Genomic DNA, 18,473 nt, shown 5'->3' with positions numbered 1-18,473 from the left:
AATGTGAAAAACATTATTTGTGTCTGATAGTTTTGTGGAGATGGCCTTTTTCAAGTTTCATCGCAGCTGTGTGAAGATTATAGCAATTCACATTGCCTGATCTTTGACATGTTTTCCAATACTTCCATGGCAATTTTAGCAAAATTTTGTTTCAGGTATTTCCTCTGCCATGTATACTCCTTTCTGGAAGAAAGGAACTAAGCAGGTATGTCAGCTGTCCTGTGGAACATGAAAAGATTGTTAATATTAAGAAAAAGTATTAAAATTAAATCTGAGGCACTCCGTTTTGTGACTGAGCAGTACTTAATAAAATCTCAACACCAGAACAACTCCATTTTAACTTTGAAAACATTCCCCTCCCTCCAGCATTTAAAAGCTATTACTTAAAGTTACTCCTGACCTTTGTGTGCATAGGACATGTAGAAACCAACTCACTCCAGCTGAGTAAGAATGGACAATAACAGCACATACAAAGTCCATTGGAAATGAAAGCCTTTTATAGCACACAAGACAGGAAACTGGGTCTATACATTCAAGAGGAAGGTAACATGCTTTGATTGCTTGTATAGAGGAGAAGTTATTCTAAATAATTCACCATTTTCTATTTAAAGAAACTAAATTGTACCCAAGAGGAGTTGTTACTCCTTTCATATACATATACATATACAAATACATGTACATGTACATGTACAGACACACACATATAGATAAGTGACCAAAAGCAGCTTGAAAAGGTTTTCCCAAAGGGTTTCAAGAATTGAGTTTGTATTCTTGCACCATCACTCCACCTCTGAAGCGTAGCATGGAGCACAGAAATACTGTATCCAGGAGTGATTCAAGAACCCAAAGATATAAACCATGGGAAAAAAAAATCTTTATGTCATACAAGCAGTTATTTTTTAGAGCAGAAGATCTAGGAAATCCTAAGATGAAAAGAAGGTCTTTTTTCTTTGGTTTAGCTCCAAGAGGTTAGCGTAGATGAACAAAATAAGGATCTTGCCTAATAGGTACGTAACCCAGCTATGTCATCGGACCATTTCTTGAATATCATAGAGGTAAAAGCAAAACCAAAGGTAACGACATTAGAATAAGGAAAACGGCCAAACTGTGTTGAAAAGCAAACAAACAAGGAAGCAGGTACAGAAGCTTGAGTGAAAGTAGTGTTAAAATGGAGAAGAGAGGGGGAAAAGAACAGTTTTCAGGTGGAAATTTAGTTTATAGATTACTAGCAGTAAGGCTAGGCTGGATCTTTGAGTGATACATTTCCTTGTGTACAGGCTGCCTTACAGTGCAGTGTAAAATTAAGGGGGGAAAGGGAGAGTAGTGGTCACTTTGTTACTGGCTCTTCCTCTCCAGTGTTTGTTGGAGAAATAGCAAGAGGAATAGTTAGCTGAGTCCCCATGGTGACTCCCTTCAAATCCTGTCAACTGGCTAAAAAGAGTGTCTGGCGCAAACTGAAAATCCATGTTGGGATGGGTTAAATAGAAGTGGCCGAAGGAGGCTTGGAAGGCATTTTCACCCATCTTGTCCTTCACTGCTTGCAGTATTCCCATATCGACTCTGCTGATTCTTCTAATACAATATAATATCAGCTCTAATCTAGAAAAGATGCAGAAGCCATGCAAGTCGAGAAAGGAATGAGAGCTCAACAGACATAAATATCATACCTTTTGGTTAGACTTTTGCTTCTAAAGTCATATCAATGCTTTAAACATGACTTTTAACAAACAAACAAACAAACAAAACACTCCACAAAACAATAGAGCCTACAAGGTTTTCTAGGATCAACAAAATGTGTGAAGCCTGATTGCACAGATACTTTTGTGTGTGGACTCCTCTATGTGCTCAGCTGCCCTGCGCTCCTTGTTGGGCTGGCTGCTCCTCAGAGCGAGAAAAAGCTGGCTGCTGGCTGCTGTCACTTGAGAAGGGCCAGAACTTAGGGACTGTGTCCTCTGCTCGGCTGGGAATGCAACATCTTCCTCTTAATTTGTTTAAAATTGGCAGTGGTTTAATGTCACTGGATCAAAGAGGCATACTGGCAGGCAGCCCAAATGGCTAGAATATGGGTTTTTTGGGCCATTCAGCTTTGGCAAACTGTTCAGCCCTGGAGTAACTGGGTGCATGTGAGTTAGTGTTTTAGTTCAAATCGGTAGAAGCGAATCCCCTGTTCGTCCCCCAGTCCTGGGCACTGATTTACACTGCAGCATCATCTTGGAGCATGCAGAGTAGCAGTTTCTTTTTGGATGAAACAAAATGGGAAGATGCACTCAAGGAGGGCATCCATTGCACTACCTGCTAAAGAGAAGTGCATTTGGATCACAGGTGAGACTAGAGCTCGCCCGAAGTAAAAGTCCCCCAAAACTGTACAGTGTTGACTTCAGGTCCTCAGCATCAAAGCCCCGTCTGGCTTTCCTGATGGGTTTCTGCTGGGCCACACCACATGCTAGTGAAAACACAGCTACCACAGTTCAAACCACCCAGGGACTAAGATCTGCCCAGCTACCAGTCCAGTTAGCCTAGCACATAGAAAAAAATAAGGCTAAAAATGCAACACTTTTCCTCTTAGTTGTGCCTTTAGGCAACAGAGAAAAATTAGGATAGGAAAGCCTGAAAACAGATGTTCTCCACCCCCTCATTCATACCATTTATAGAGTCCTGTTTACTCCTAATAGCCCCGCTCATACATGTCAGCTTACTGTAAGCAATTAAATCATAATATGTATTTTAAATTAAATTGAGCCATGACAATCATTCCTTTTGGTATCCAGTGCTAATCACCTCTTAGAGAGTTTACACTGCCAATGGATGGAAAATATGTGCGTAATTTTGATAACACTTTTGCTGACAAAGTCATTTAACTGATGGCAGTGAAATCTAAGATTGGAAGCGAACCATGCCAGACAAAATAATTATTGCCTGCTATAATTTTCTCCCCCCAAAGGCCACCTGCATTATTTATATGATCTATTAAACTGTGCATATTTTTAAAGAGTTTAGTTACATTTTCAGAGTGACCTATTCAAATCAAAACAGCATTTTTCTACCTCTGGATTATAAATGTCATATAAAATGTATTTTTATAATTTAAAATGAAAACTATGAATGGCAGTCACCTAAAGTGAGAGAAGGGAAACAGACATACACTGGGACTTAAAGGGCTCTGTTCTGGCTTTTCTTGATTACTCCTGTGTTTGGCTTGGATGGTCTGTCTCGTTTAAGGGGTATACTTCAGCAGGTTTTTCAGCTTAACTTTCCCTGATGGCCTTTTAGACAGTGTAGTTTTGCCACACAGTTTTATAGACTCTTGTGTGAGAAGTGCTGCTCTGCATCGATATACAGACCTGCTCGCTTAATCCAAGTTTAATTTTACAGGGATGTGGAGTTATTCAAAGTAGGGCACTCTGCAGAGGCCTCCTCTGCAAGGACAATTACTAAGTGGATAGTAATAAAAAGTGAAAGCAAGTATTCAAATCCTGCCATGAGCTTTCACTGGCATTCCTTACAATATTTAAAATGTCTGTCTTCTAATCTCCTTAGAGCATATTCCTAGAGTTGCTTCAAATTGGGCTTCTGTTTTTGATCTAAGACAGATTGCTCTTGCCATTTCTCTGTACTGATGATGTCTCAGACGTTATTCCCATAGAAACTTCAGCAATAAAAATTCTTCTGTATGCAGCAGGAGTAATACTAAATTTTAGTTGCAACAGATATAATAACTGCATATAAAGAGACCTTTTTTGATGATGATACTTATATCGCTGCTCTATAGAACTATTAACATTTGTGGCTGCCATTTTCAAATGTGTTTCTCAAAACTAATGCATCTAAATCTCATTGATACTATTCTCAGTCTGATTATTTTCTGTTACAGTGGCTTTAATGCAACCCAGAGGTGCTCAGCACTTTTGGAACAAAAGTCCATAGCTAAAGATGGATTTAAGAATCTGCTGTAAGCATCAGGGACCTTCTGTTCCCTCATAGGTTATTTTATACATTATATAGTTGAATAAAAGGAAAGCCTTGAGGTACAAGTACAATTCAGTGAATGTTGCAGCCAAGCCCAATCTGTCAATATATATAAGAGAATGTTTCCATTTTCATGGTTTAGATCATCAGTTATTTGTCACTGGAAAATTGATACGAGAAAACAAGCAGACCATTGCCTGATTAAAAGTGTACGGATCAGGAAAAACAAAGAAAAACCAATGATCCTCTTAATTTCTTTAATTAAACAGAGAAATTTTTTCTAAGGGTGTATGACTCTCTGAGATACAGTATGAGTTTTAAAGTGTTAAATCCAAATGAATTTATTTCAAAACTGAAATCAGCTACATTGGTGCATGCCTTGCCTATCACTGGAATCCTGGAACGGTCTCACAGGTATTTGTGAATTGAACATGCAGAGGACAACGATCTCTACATGGCTGGGGAAACTCAGCCCAGCAGTAGTGAACAATGAAGAACCACAGTACTCATGAGTCACTGCTGTAAAACTGAGACATAAAAGTATATATTTTTTTTAACCAGAGACATTTGTCCTCTACCTTGGAAATTCAAGGGTTTTTGTAATCTTACACCTTGTCCACATTCAGGCTCATGCCCAGTGGAGAGCTGTAAATCTTTCTGTACGGGTTATGATGCCTCTTTGTGAATACGAAAGTAACTAAAATCCAAATAATTTGTTGGCTTTGGCCTTTCTGCTTCATGGTAAAAATCAAAATGTGACAGTGCTGTCTAGGGAGATTTTATATTTTATCTTTCATGTTCGGTCAATTTTATGGATCATTGAGGTATTTATCATACAGCTTATCCATACAGTACTCTACCTCATCGTCTTTCTAATGAGAATTGACTGTTTCATTTCCTTACTCCTGGGCTAGCTTTTGTTTCATAATAGAAATTATCTGTGACCTAATGGTCATCAACTTTCCTTAATAACTTTTTTAAGAACTGTAAAAAAAGCCCAACAGCTTCAAAAGGTTAAAAAAGGACTAGTTTGTCCTCATACACTGTTTGGTTATCTTTAAAAAGAATTTTAAGGAAAGTTGGAGAACAGCATTCATTTTTGCATAATTCATGCAGCACAATGGCATGAGTTCAGGATGGAAGTCTTTCTCTTAACTTTCTTGTCTTTTTGAGTTTAGACCTTTAACATGACTTTTTGGAGGTGTTCGGGGTTTTTTTTGGTGTGCAGAAAACTGAGAGAAAGAGAAACTCATTGTATTATTGCAATTTATATAATTGAAAAAAATAGATTTGTCCTTGACCCAAAGGCAGCTTAATTTATTGTAAGAAATGGACAGTTATCATCTTTTCCAATCCTTCCTTAGCACTATATAAGTATTTTTGGACACTCAGATTCATTCATAGTGTGAATGAATTTGGAACACTGAGGCTATGTCTGAAGACTTGAAAAGTAACATTACTGTAATCTTCATTTTCAATAAAACTAGTCAGACAAGAGGATGATTACCATTTGCAAACAGTAATGAAGCAGTGAATTAATTTTATGAAGGTACGATGGACTAAACTATTTGAAAAGGATCGTTATCAGCACTGCATATAGTTGTTCTTAATCTATATTTTGAATATATCTTTATTTAACCAGGATAAAAAAGCTGCCTAAAATTCCTTTTGACATAGAAAATAACGAGATAACAATCTCTGCAAAACTCATAATTCTCTGGGAAATTGTTAACCAATTATAAACATAACACAAAATATCAATGGCTATGATGTATTTTAAACACAATTATGATAATAAAGTATAATCAAATATGTGCAAGCAGTAGCAATTACTAGTGCATATCATTAAGCCATCTGCTAATTAATCCAAAGCAATAATATGGTTTATTTAATAAGTTCCAGCATTTCTCTTTGAAGATGTGTACAGAAAAATAAGTGGTTTATGTCTAATGAGGCAGGAAATGATTCTATGAGACTAGAGCTTTGCTGTAATAACTTGGAACCTCTCAGATATTTTTATTTAATTGTTGTCGCTACTGCAATAATTTTGAGTATCACCAGGCTGCTGGGAACAAAACCTGCAAGGGGAGAACAAGAATGTAGGAGCTGCCTTTGAGTAGAAACCGGTTCATAACAGCCAAAAAATTGATCACAGAAGAGAAGAGGTCATCTCAAAAGTCTAAAATGATAGGAGAAACTCCTATTGATTTCAGGCGACTGCATATGGGATGGGAACACTCAGTACCAACAGATCTAAACTTGTTTAGTTTTACTACAGAATTCAGTAGATTTATGTAACTGCTCCATCTGGCTAAATACCTTGTAGATAGTGTCTGGTATTTTAAGTATGTATCAAACATTTTTCCCTGTCATCCTAAAGTTGCTGCTATACATACAGAATGTGTTTTGCTCTTACCCTCTCATGTGAATATCTCTTATCAGTTTCCTTATTTTCTCTGTGAAAAAGTCCATTCTGCCAAGTACAAAGGCCTATCCTACTGTAATGAAATAAAATATTTAAAGTATATTATATTGTAAGTGTAGCATTCCCTAAAGATTTAGAAAACATCCTTCAAACCGCACATTAATACACCCGGTGCCAAGTCTTTTGACACAGCTTCATTTTCCTCTTAAAGAGGGAAAGATGTTGCAATTTAGTGCTTTATGAATTTTGTAGTGTTTGAACTGCTACTTCTATAAATGCTAAATTAGCAATATTTTTTCCAGAAAGGGACAGCTTGTGCAAACCTTAGGGAGAAGGAGGATTAAGTGATATTTCCACCAACCAAGATGACAGTGTTTTTCCAGAGAAGGAAAGGGGGGCTGTGGGGAGGCGAAGGGGGGAACAGTCAACTTCTATTACTCTTGAAGGAAATACTGGAGGGATTTATCAGTTGGCAAGTCAAATGCAGAAAATATCATCTGATAAAAGGCTGTAGTCTGATCCACCAAATCCTCTGAAACTCTATGGAAGAAAGTATGGTGCAAAGAGAATAATTTCAGATTTAAACCACTCCAAGGGTAGAAGCATTTCATATGGATTTTATCTGACATTAAGATTAAATCAGCTAAGTTAAAAAAAGAAAAGGAGCGCTTGAGTTTTCATGGTCCTTAATTTTTCAAATGAAGGAAAAACATGACTTTGCATGTCTTCTTCATTTGGACAAGAGAGCCAGAACAGTCAGGGTTTCACGCTCAATTTAAAGGAAAGAGCATTTTACAATAGAAAGAGAGCTGATTTTGCGTTCCTCATAGTGATGCATACTTCTGCTGCCTGAAAGGGCAGGTTGTAGAGTGCCCAGCTTGTTACTTGCCACTGACAGCTTCTGTGAAGTGTGTCACTCCTACTCGGTATATGAGTCCAGCTGTTGTTTTTAAACCCACTTGATTTGATCACAGGCGTAAGGCAACCCTGATGGTGGTAGGGCTGCCGTGGTCCCACCACGGTGGCCTGGTCTGTGGTATCAGGCTGTGAAGCAGAGCTAGGCTGAGCCAAGCCCCCAGTGACCAGCTCACAGACCTTGCACAAAACAGGTAGGACTCTTGGATTCTTCTTCTCATCTTCCTCAGCAACCTGGCTGCCACAGCAACCTTCTTTCAACAGTTAGTCAGGCACTGAGACCAACACGCAGGTCTCCTCTGGGGGCACAGGCCAACAACCAGGATATGGGAGACATTGGCCAAGCCAGGTCCTTGGTGGGTGGCAATCTGGAGACAACTCCTAGTTGGGTTTGCAAGAGTAGCTGCTCTGCACTTCCACTCAGCTCCCTGCTCGCCCCCTTGTTCCTCGCCAGGCAATGGCTCACCTGTAGCAGGCAGAATAACTGCACAGGAGTGTGCCCAGGGTAGGACAACAACCCCATGCTAGATTTCCCTTTTTTTCCTCTTTGTGAGTAAATAGTGTTAATCCACTTTATTTCTCTCATGGCTCACATGAGATGATGAAGTGAAATCACAAGCAGAACATGCACTGTTCATGCACATGACTTACACGTAAACATCATTATGTGTGTTTGTTCTTATTATTTAAACAAAATTTTCCGTCTGATCTTGAATCCTTCATAGTTACATGAAGCCATCTTTAATAAAAAGTAAGAGATAACACAAATAGTTTAGAGATGTCAAATGAGCTCACCACAGAAGAGTCAATGTAAGCTAGCAATTAAAGCAGGGAAAAACATTTGTCTTTGTGAGTAATAGAGGTCTAGGAATAATAATAAAAAAATTTCAATCATTTGATGTCTCAGTCAAAATAAATAATGCCGTTAAAAATACGATTTTACTGCTGTCTGGGACTTAAAAAGACCTCAGCTTCCACAGTTCCTAGGGAAATCAAACAGGACATTTTTAAATTGCACATTACTAGGTTAAAAAAATTATTGCCATTGGCACTTCACACAAATCAAAAAAAGAGAAAGTTTATTCAGTAAATAAATCTAAAATAGACAAATTATTAAATGCAGCTACAATATGTTCATAGTTCTTCATGGCAAAAATTTACAGACTCACATAACTTAATCTATACATAGGAACTTTGACAAGAATTTCATGCAACGGAAGGATTTTTGAGGGGGATGAGGTGGAGGAAAATCTTTTGCGTCATGAGCTGTTATTCAGACTTGAAAGCATACAAGCTTGACAATTTTTAAAGCCCAGGATATTATGCCTATCCAAGGCTTCCACTCGTCTCCTAGGCCACTTGCTGTTTCCTGCACCTACGTCTGTAATAACTAGCTCAGGCAAGTCAGATACAATACGCTGTCAGCCAGTCTCCAAAGTAAATATATGGATAAATAAGTGTTTGGGTTTCTTGGTTCCCTAATGGATGTAGGCACGTGTAGGAGTCTAATGTTTCACCTTTGTTTCCCACAGTAGTTCAAAAGAAATCTCCTTGCGAACACTGAAGACATTTTTTGGGAGCTGTTACTCTGCGGTAGAGATGAGCCAATGTTCAAATCTGGATTTAGAGGCTCAGACATTTGGGGCACATTTGGGGCTTGTGAGCAGGTTTTGCACATTCCAAAGGCAGAAGCAAACTCGAGAATCTGGGTTTAAGTTTGGGCTTTGGTGCCAAGCCCTGCTCAGAGCGGGGAAGGGAACGGGCTCTCTGTGTAGATGATTACACTGATTACAGTGATAGTATACTTATGAAAGAAGCTTTCATGCCTCCCTTCAGCTTTCCTCTGCCCTCCTATTTCTCTTCCACTTTTAAAACATAACAGTGGACAAATAAATTTTTTTTTTAAATTCTCCATAGAGCACAATATGCAGGCAAACACATTTATATGCAAATCAGTTATATTAAAAATGCTGTGCGCTATCTCCAAGACCCTATCAGAAATGAAGCATTTATGCCTCAGCAGGTAATACTCAGTTAAATATTCCAGTGATTTTTGTATTGTGACTGAAGTGAATTATGGAGAATTGTTGAGGATGAGAAATGACCTTTAAGCCCATTAAGTACATTAGAGGCTGATTGTTGCACAGACTTCCAGGATAGTAACTAATTGCTTCCAAAGCAACCCTAGCGCTTCTGCATTTTTTTTATTAATCTTGTCATATTACGAGTTCCTTATTCTTTGATTAAAACTTTTGTTCCCTTTTTCAATTAACATTCTTTTTTCATGTTCCATGTTTCTGCTTTAGTCCCATCATCCACGCTATGATTAAAGATGATGCATTATCAACATTAACTTATCATACATCATTTAACACTCAAGACAGTTTTCTTCCCTTTTTTATATGTCTTTCCCCCCCTCTTTTCCTTTTTGTTAAATGCTATGAATACATGAATTTTCAGTTTGGCCTTATTTCTCTCTAAAAAAAGAAACAAATAAAAAATTTTAGTCTATCACTTTTTTCCTTTGAATGCTGCATTATCACCACTGGCAATGAAAAGATACGAACAGAAATCAGCTTTAAAGAGATTTTATGCTTGGTTGGAAAAAAGTCCGTATGCATTATATGATATGCATTTTACTTCGTTTTGAAAGTAATGGTTTATTTCCTCATTTTTTCCATGAATTTTTAACTCTCAGAAAAAATTAAAGTAGGAATTCAGGTCTCTCAAACTCAGTCACATCTATCTGCTTAGAGATATTTTGTAGCCCTCTGGTGTAACCCCAGGTAGAGGAGGCACTCTGGATGTCGGGTGAGCTGGTGGAGGAAGGGAAAGCGTAAACTGTGGGTAATTGGTAAGCTGTGATGGTGCCATGAAGTGCCTCTCAGGACCCACCAGAGGAAGGGCAAATCCAAGTTCATTTATCAGGGCTGGTGGAAATAATTGTGCCGGCACCAGCCTGATCCACCAACATTCATGTGGAAGGAAGGAGCAAGCTTTCTATCCTTTCTTGCATGCTGGGACGTGACTGGCACGAGAATCCCTCTCCCATGTTGAGGATTACCATATTCTGCCTGTATCCATGAAAAAAACTGTGGGTGCTATTTGAGCAGGAAAGCATTGCTTAGCATAAATGAATTTATAATTCCTCCTTGCCTGTGCTTGGTGAAACATGACAGGAGACAGCTCTGAAACAGCTTATAAAAGCTAATTCAGAAAAAGACACCAGTATAGCACACTATTAACTGAATTTCAGATATGAAAACAATGGAAAAACAAAGGAATAAATATTTAAAGATGTCTAAATGAAGAGGAAGAAGTATACTCTATGGGCCTTTAAAAAGCATAAATGCCTGCAATCAGCCCTGCAGAGAAAAAAAGATTTCCAAAACCACTTGTCATTAGAGCTGCAGGTTCTGCAAACCTCTGCAAATACTGTAAATTTTATCTGGACTCGTAAATATCAATTTTGACGCTGTTTCACTGGGAACCACTTCATCTGATTTTAGATCTCTAGGTCAGATCCTTGATTTAGAAATACTAATACATCAAAAAGAGAACTTCTAGATGTGATTATGAGCCACTGTGTTTGCACCCTTTGTAACTGGGAATATCATACTGCTGTGATGAGCAGGTCTTGGAAATTCTTGAAGTTTATAGGAGATAACTTCTTGTCACAGGTACTCAGTGAGCCAACTAGGAAAGATGCCCTCCTAGACTTCCTATTTGTGAATAGAGAAGGACTCGTGGGGGATGTGATGGTAGGTGGCTGTCTTGGCCACAGTGGTCATGAAATGGTTGAGTTTAAAGTTTTCAGTGTGATGAGAAAAAAGGACAGCAGAGTTGCTACCCTGGACTTCAGGAGAGCAAACTTTAAGCTGTTCAGGGAGCTACTTAGCAGAGGACCCTGGAAATCTGCTTTTGAGGGCTTCGGAGTCCACGAGTGTTGGTCAGTCTTTAAGAACTACCCTTTAGAAGCACAGGAGCAGGTAATTCCACTGTGTTCTAAGTCAAGCAAGCGGGGCAGAAGACCAGCTTGGCTGAACAGGGAAGTCCTCGTGGAGCTCAAGAGGAAAAAGAAATTGTATGGTCTCTGGAAGCGAGGTCAGGCTTCGCAGGAAGAGTACAGAGCTGTGGTTCGTATATGCAGGGAGAAGACATGAAAGGCCAAAACTCCATTAGAGTTGAAACTGGCCAGTGTTGTTTCAGATAAGAAGAAGAGCTTTTTTAAGTATGTTAATAGCAAGAGGAGGTCTAAAGAAAACATTGGGCTGATACTTGTTGAAGATGGTCACCTGACTAATAGGGATGAAAAAAAAGCAGAGGCATTCATTTCAGTCTTTAATAACAGTGATAGACCTTGGGCTGCCCAGTCCCCTGAGTCGGAGGACCATGAGTGTGGGAACAGTGACTTTCCTTCTGTGGACACTGAAATTGTAAGGGACCAGCTGTATCAGCTGAATGTTCACAAGTCCATGGGGCCTGATGGGATTCATCCCAGAGTTCTGAAGGAGCTAGTGGGCGTTATGACAGGACCCCTCTCAACCATCTACCAAAGGTCTTGGGAGTCTGGCGAGGTCGGAGGTCCCTGCTGACTGGAAGCTAGCCAATGCTATTGCAGTCTACAAAAAGGGTGTGAGGAAAGACCCAGGGAACTGCAGACTTGTTAGCCTACCCTCAGTTCCTGGAAAAATCATGGAGAAGATTATACTGCGTACTATTGAAAGGCATTTAAAGAATAACGCAATCATCAGGCACAGTCAACATGGGTTCACAAAGGGAAAGTCCTGTTTAAGGGACTGTTAAAGTCCTGTTAAGGATATCAAATTAATATCCTTCTATGATAAGGTCACCCGGCTAGTGGATGAAGGGAAGGTGGTGGATATAGTTTTTCTGGATTTTAGTAAGGCTTTTGATACTGTCCCTCACAGCATCCTTCTGGACAAGTTGTCCAACTGTAGGATAAGTGGGTTCACAGCGCGCTGGGTGAAGAACTGGCTGAACTGCAGGGCTCAACGGGTTCTGGTGAATGGTGCTACATCTGGCTGGTGATGGGTCACCAGTGGTATTCCTCAGGGTTCAATTCCAGGGCCGGTTCTGTTCAATGTCTTTGTCAACGATCTGGATGCAGGAGTTGAATGCACCATTAGCAAGTTTGCTGATGATACCAAACTGGGAGGTGCTGTTGACTCTCTTGAGGGACAAGAGGCCTTGCAGAGGGAGCTAGATAGATTGCAGCATTGGGCTATGATTAATGGGATGAAATTTAACAAGTCCAAATGTCGGATTCTGCATCTAGGACGGAGTAATGCCTGGCACAAGTATAAATTGGGAGAGGAGTGGCTGGAGAGCAGTCCTGCAGAAAGGGATCTGGGGGTGCTGGTCGACAGCAGGCTCAGTGTGAGTCAGCAGTGTGCCCTGGCAGCCAAGAGGGCAAACCACATCCTGGGGTGCATCAAACACAGCATAACCAGCCGGTCAAAAGAGGTGATTATCCCACTGTATTCAGCGTTGGTGGGGCCTCACCTTGAACACTGTGTGCAGTTCCGGGCCCCGCAATATGAGAAGGATGTAAAGGTCCTTGAATGCGTCCAGAGGAGGGCAACAAAGCTGGAAAGGGCTGGAGGGCATGTCCTGTGAGGAGTGGCTAAGGGCTCTGGGTTTGTCTAGTTTGGAGAAAAGGAGGCTGAGGGGCAACCTCATTGCTCTCTCCAGCTTCCTGAGGAGGGGAAGTGGAGAGGGAGGTGCTGATCTCTTCTCCCTGGGATCCAGTGACAGGACATGTGGGAATGGTTCAAAGCTGCGCCAGGGGAGGTTCAGACTGGACATTAAGAAGCATTTCTTTACCGAGAGGGTGGTCAAACACTGGAACAGGCTTCCTAGAGAGGTGGTCGATGCCCCAAGCCTGTCAGTGTTTAAGAGGCATTTGGACAATGCCCTTAATGACATACTTTAACTTTTGGTCAGCCCTGAAGTGGTCAGGCAGTTGGATTAGATGATCATTGTAGATCGCTTCCAACTGAAATAGTCTAGTCTATGCTATTCACCCAGAAAGACGGTACCAAGCTCTGAAGAGACACCAGTTAAAAAACATCACTTCTGACTGAGGAAATATTTAAACTGAAGTATTTGCCATTGAATGTAAAGAAATTCACATCTACCCTACTCTCAAATGCTCTACTGGGCCATTGCTAGTTAAATCAGGATTCTGAGTCTGGTGCTTCGTCTGGTCCTGTACAGCAGTTCTTACATTATAGTCTAACTTTTGGAATTTGACTCAGTCTAATTTCAATCTTTATTTTTGTCAGTTCAGACAAAGGGTTTACCAGGGCCAGGGTTTGATAACCGATAAGCTTTGTAACAGGGCTTACTTGTTTTCTTAAGAGTTGCAGTCAAAATGGCCAAGTGTCTTGGAGAATCCTGTAGTTTGGACACCATGTGTTATAAGAAGTTAAATTTTATGAAGTGCCTTTGGTTAAATTTTATTGTTGGGAAAATAAGCCATCATATTCAGCTTTGTTACTAGGTATTTTATACAGGGACACATAATTCTTCAAAAGCAAGCAAGCCCTGCAGTTTCCTGGGGTGCCTAACTGCCATGCCTAGCTTCCCCCTAAAACACTTCATTGTAAAAATAGAGTTAATATATATCCTAGCAAATCAACTTTCAATTAGTCAAAAAGAAGATCTCATTTCCTCATTGGGGTGAGAGTAGAGTTGACGTTTTTCTTCTACAGCATCTGCCATTATTTCTCTCTATGTCCTCACCCCCTAAAAAGAAAGGATTTAAAATAGATAGTCTTTTATGATATTTTCTAGATATATGTTTGGGCATAGTAGGTGTGAGTTCTTAAAAAGCATGATTCATATTAAAATGATATTCCTTGTATGACATCCAACAATAACGTAAGACTGAGATGAGAATGAAAATAATCATCTAAAGAAACGCTGCAGAGGGGTGTTGAAGGGAATATTTACCACCATGCAGGGAACTTCAGCAAGACTAAAGTAAGTTACAAATGCCTCAGGAACCCTCCTATGAATTCTGTTTTTCTCAAATGCCACTTCTCAAGGTACAACACTGAAGGCATATTTCAGTCTCTCTGAGCATACCTTTTCTATTTGCCAATATTCAATTCCACATGCCGGCCTTGTTTTTCCGTCCTTATTAAATTCTTTTGTAATCCATTCATGTCCTCCAAGTATCAACTTTAAAAATCCTCCCGCTTTTGTCATCTGTAAATTTTGATGCACTCCATATCAAATCAATTTCTAAATCACTAATATAAATGTTAAATAGAAAATAGCTACAGGCAACCTCATCTGTCATATTCTGCAGGAGGATCCTTTATCATTTATTATGATCCTTCAGGGGCCCGCTTACTACCCATTATTAATCCATTTTCCCTGACCAGTCTTCATATCTCCCTCATGACTTTCCTTACTAGTTTCTTATGATCTATGTTTGGAAAAGTGCTGCTAATATATATGCAAATCCACTTCACACTGTTAACCTGTTAACCATATCAGATAAAGATCACATTAGTCTCTATGATATGTTGCCAGTTTCATGCTGACACCAGCTAACAACTCTTCGCCTTCAAATACCTTAATATATTCTTTAAGTATGAAAATGCTATCCCAACTCAGACAATATTAAACATGGGCAACATCTACTTTCTTAGCCTTTACCAAAACAACGGGGTTGGTCCTCTAGTTTTTTGTAACGGGACGGTTTCTTGTTATTCAAAATGGAAGATCAGAGACTTCTCCCAGGCAGCTCAGGTAATTCCTTCTCTAAACCAAAGCGATTTCACCTTCTGTGTTTGTCAGCTGCATCATACTTTCTAATTTGCTATGGGTGCTGCTTTTACCATCATGTTCCAGGAAACAATAAGGATCAACTGTTCTCCCTCTCTCAACAACTGCAGAGATCAGGCATGTGAAGTAGGCGTTTAATTATCCTGCCATTATCCCATCACCACAAAATGATTGCTTTATCATTTTAGCCGGAAATTGTAGTCCTCACCTTTTAGAAATACTCATTACTCTTACATCTCCTGCTAGTTATGTTGGCTTTCAACATCGTCAAAAGCACTGTATAGAGGGTGAAGAGAATAGCCTTATCAACTGCTTTGGGATGTTCAGGAATTCAAATTCCAGTTCTAAATTAATGCAGAATAAAGATTTTACTCTTATTATTGAAGCAATGGCCACCACTCCTTAGCTAAGGTTAAGGTACAGTTGCACAGCTACGGAGGTGTTTGGTGGGTTTGGGATTTTGCAGTGAGAAAAGGGAAGCAGAAGGCAGCTGGAACAGGTTGGTCCTACAGGATGTGCTAAGATGGGTTTCCTGCTGGGACAGGTAAGCAACAGTCAGCTGCACCATGACAAGTGTTACACGGCTAGACAGCCTGGGGTATAATGCTGCACTAGCTCTAGGGAGGAGGAGGAGGGAGAGGCTATGTGCAGGTGCAAGAATGGGAGGTCTTTCCATGGAACGAAGAAAAGGTGTATTTCTTCCTTCAAGCCCACGGGAGATTTTCTTCAGATTAAGATAGCTCAAGACTGAAGGGGCAACTGAGCAGCAGACTGACTCTTGGGGTGACGTGGCCCCTGGAAGAGGGAAGGAAATGGCTAAATGCACAACCCCTCTCTGTCCAAAGCCGATAAGGTTGTGAAGAATTTTCTACAGTGAGTGAATGTGCGTATGATCTACCCCCACTTCCTCTTCCTATATATAGTTATAGTACCTCTTTCTGGTACTATAACATATGCCTATTTGAAGTATAGTACAGCTGTTATTTTAAGAAGAAAAGCTGTTTAACTGGGTAATTAAACAGAATATTTTTTCTACCACTTATAGAAGCTTTTTTAATATTTGAGGGAAATGAAGGCAAGTCACAATACGTGTGATCTCCAGCCAAAGTGATGCATACTTATTCTCTAGTAAGAAAAGCTGGCTGATTTTTCAAGAACTTATTGAAATCTCATGAGTTAACCATCTCGTTGTGCAGGAAGGCTGGGAATTTGGGCAGAAGCCATACTTGGCTAAGCAGGCAGCATCTTATTGAACTAAAACATGAAAAGGAAACATACAAGAGGTAGAAAAAGCTATAGGCAACAAAAAAAAAAGAGTAAAAAAGCATTGTGTGGGTACTTAGGGATGAAACCAGGAAGGCTTGTCTGGAGCTAAGATGGGTGAGGGACGTTTAGCACAGCAATAAGGGGCTTTACAGTTATACTATTTGCAAAAGGAAACTCAGGAAAAAATACGAGTTCACTGATGGTTAGAGGGGACAACCATGAACAATGTGGAAAATATTGAAGCACTGAATGCCTACTTATATTGGCAAGCAAAGCCTCATCCCAGACCTCTGTGTTTACCAGCACAGTTTGAGAAGGGGAAGTGCAGAAACCAGTGGGGGAACAACAGGTTAGGGACTCCTTAGAGAAGCTGAACTCGTTGCAATCCACGGAGATAACGGGATTCACATAAGGATGCTGGCAGAGCTTGTGGATGTGATGGTGATATTATTATCATCTGTGAAAAACTGTGGCAAACATGGCAGGTCTCTTTTAAGTGGAAAAAAGCTAACACTATGTTTGTTTTCAAAAAAGGCAGGATGGAGGACCCAGGGAGCTATAGGCAAGTCAACCTTGCTTCAGTCCCTGGAAAAATCGTGGAGCACATTCTCTTGAAATCCATTTCCAAGCATGGGAAGGACAAGAAAGTAATTAGGAACAGTCACACAGATTTACCAAGGGCAAGTCTTGTTTAACCAACCTGATGGCCTTCTGTAGAAAAATAATTTGTGATGTGGATAAGGAGAGAGCGGTGATTTTAATAAACATTGATTTCAGTGAGGCTTTTGACACTGTGTCTCACAGTATTCTCGTTTGTAAGCTCAGGAGGTGTGAGCAGGACAAATGGGCTGCTAGAAACCTGGCTGGACTGGCAGGCATGGAGGATAGTGATCAGTGGCTTGATGTCTGCCTGGCGGAGGGTGATGAGCAGAGTAGTCTTGTACTCTGTACATCAACACTGGGGTCCATGTTGTTCATTGTCCTCATCGGTGACCTGGGTGGTGACACACAAAGCATTCTCATCAAATTCACAGACTTGGGGCAGTGACTGACACAATGAATGGCAGAGTTTCAACCTAGAGAGACCTTGGGAGATTTGAGAACTGGGCCAACAGACACCTCATGAAGTTCACCAAGAGGTACAAAGGCCTGCACCCAGGATGGGAATTCCCATGCATCGGTACGGGCTGAGACATGATGGGTTGGCCAGCAGCCCTGCTGAAAAGGACCTGAAATACCCTGCTGAAAAGGTCATTACAGTGGACTCCTGGGTGAATATGAGCCAAGAACATGCTCTCATCACAAATAAAGGAAACTGTGTAATGAGATTCACTAGGCGGATCATGGCCAGCAGACTGGAGAAAATTAGTATCCCCCTCTACTTGGTCCTGGTGAAGCCATGTCTGCAGTACTGGGTTCAGTTTTGGTTGTCCCCACCAAGAAATGGTGGGGAAACTAGAGAGCGTTCAGTGGTAGGTTGCCAAGATGGTCAGGGACCTAGGACATGCAACCTACAGAGATAGTTTGAAGGAATTTGGTTTATTGAGTCTGCTGAAGAGAGGGCTAATGGGCAATCTAATTGCAGCCTACAAAACTTGGAGGGTAGTTACAAAGACAGTAGAGCCAATGTATTCTTGGTAGTGCAAGATGGTACAGGAGGTTCTGTGGTCACAAATTGTGGCTTCGTAGGTTCAGTCTGAACATTAGGAAAACCTGCTTGACCAGGAGGATGGTGCAACACTGGAACGGGGGCCCGTTCTCTTCCTTGGAGATTTTCAAGATTTCACTAGGCAAGGCCAGGGCTTACCAATGCTGGGAATAGCCACTAGTTTGAGTGGGAGGTTGGACTAGGAGACATCTAGAGATACCTTTCAACCAACATTTCCATGATGAAAATCGCTAATGGCTATGACTTTTGTGTAAGTATATTACAGGAAACTGAAACATAGTGACAACAGTGATCTCTAGATTAGGCAGACCTACAACTTCTGCTCTCTCTCCTCATGTTGCACAGTAGTCTTGGGGGCCTGAAAATCTGAAGAGGTCATGGCAGGTGGGTCCTGGTTGTTGAACGGCCCCA

This window comes from Gymnogyps californianus, chromosome 1, assembly GCF_018139145.2.
Source record: "Gymnogyps californianus isolate 813 chromosome 1, ASM1813914v2, whole genome shotgun sequence".
Classification (NCBI taxonomy): domain Eukaryota; kingdom Metazoa; phylum Chordata; class Aves; order Accipitriformes; family Cathartidae; genus Gymnogyps; species Gymnogyps californianus.
Note: the sequence above shows the minus strand (reverse complement) of the source record.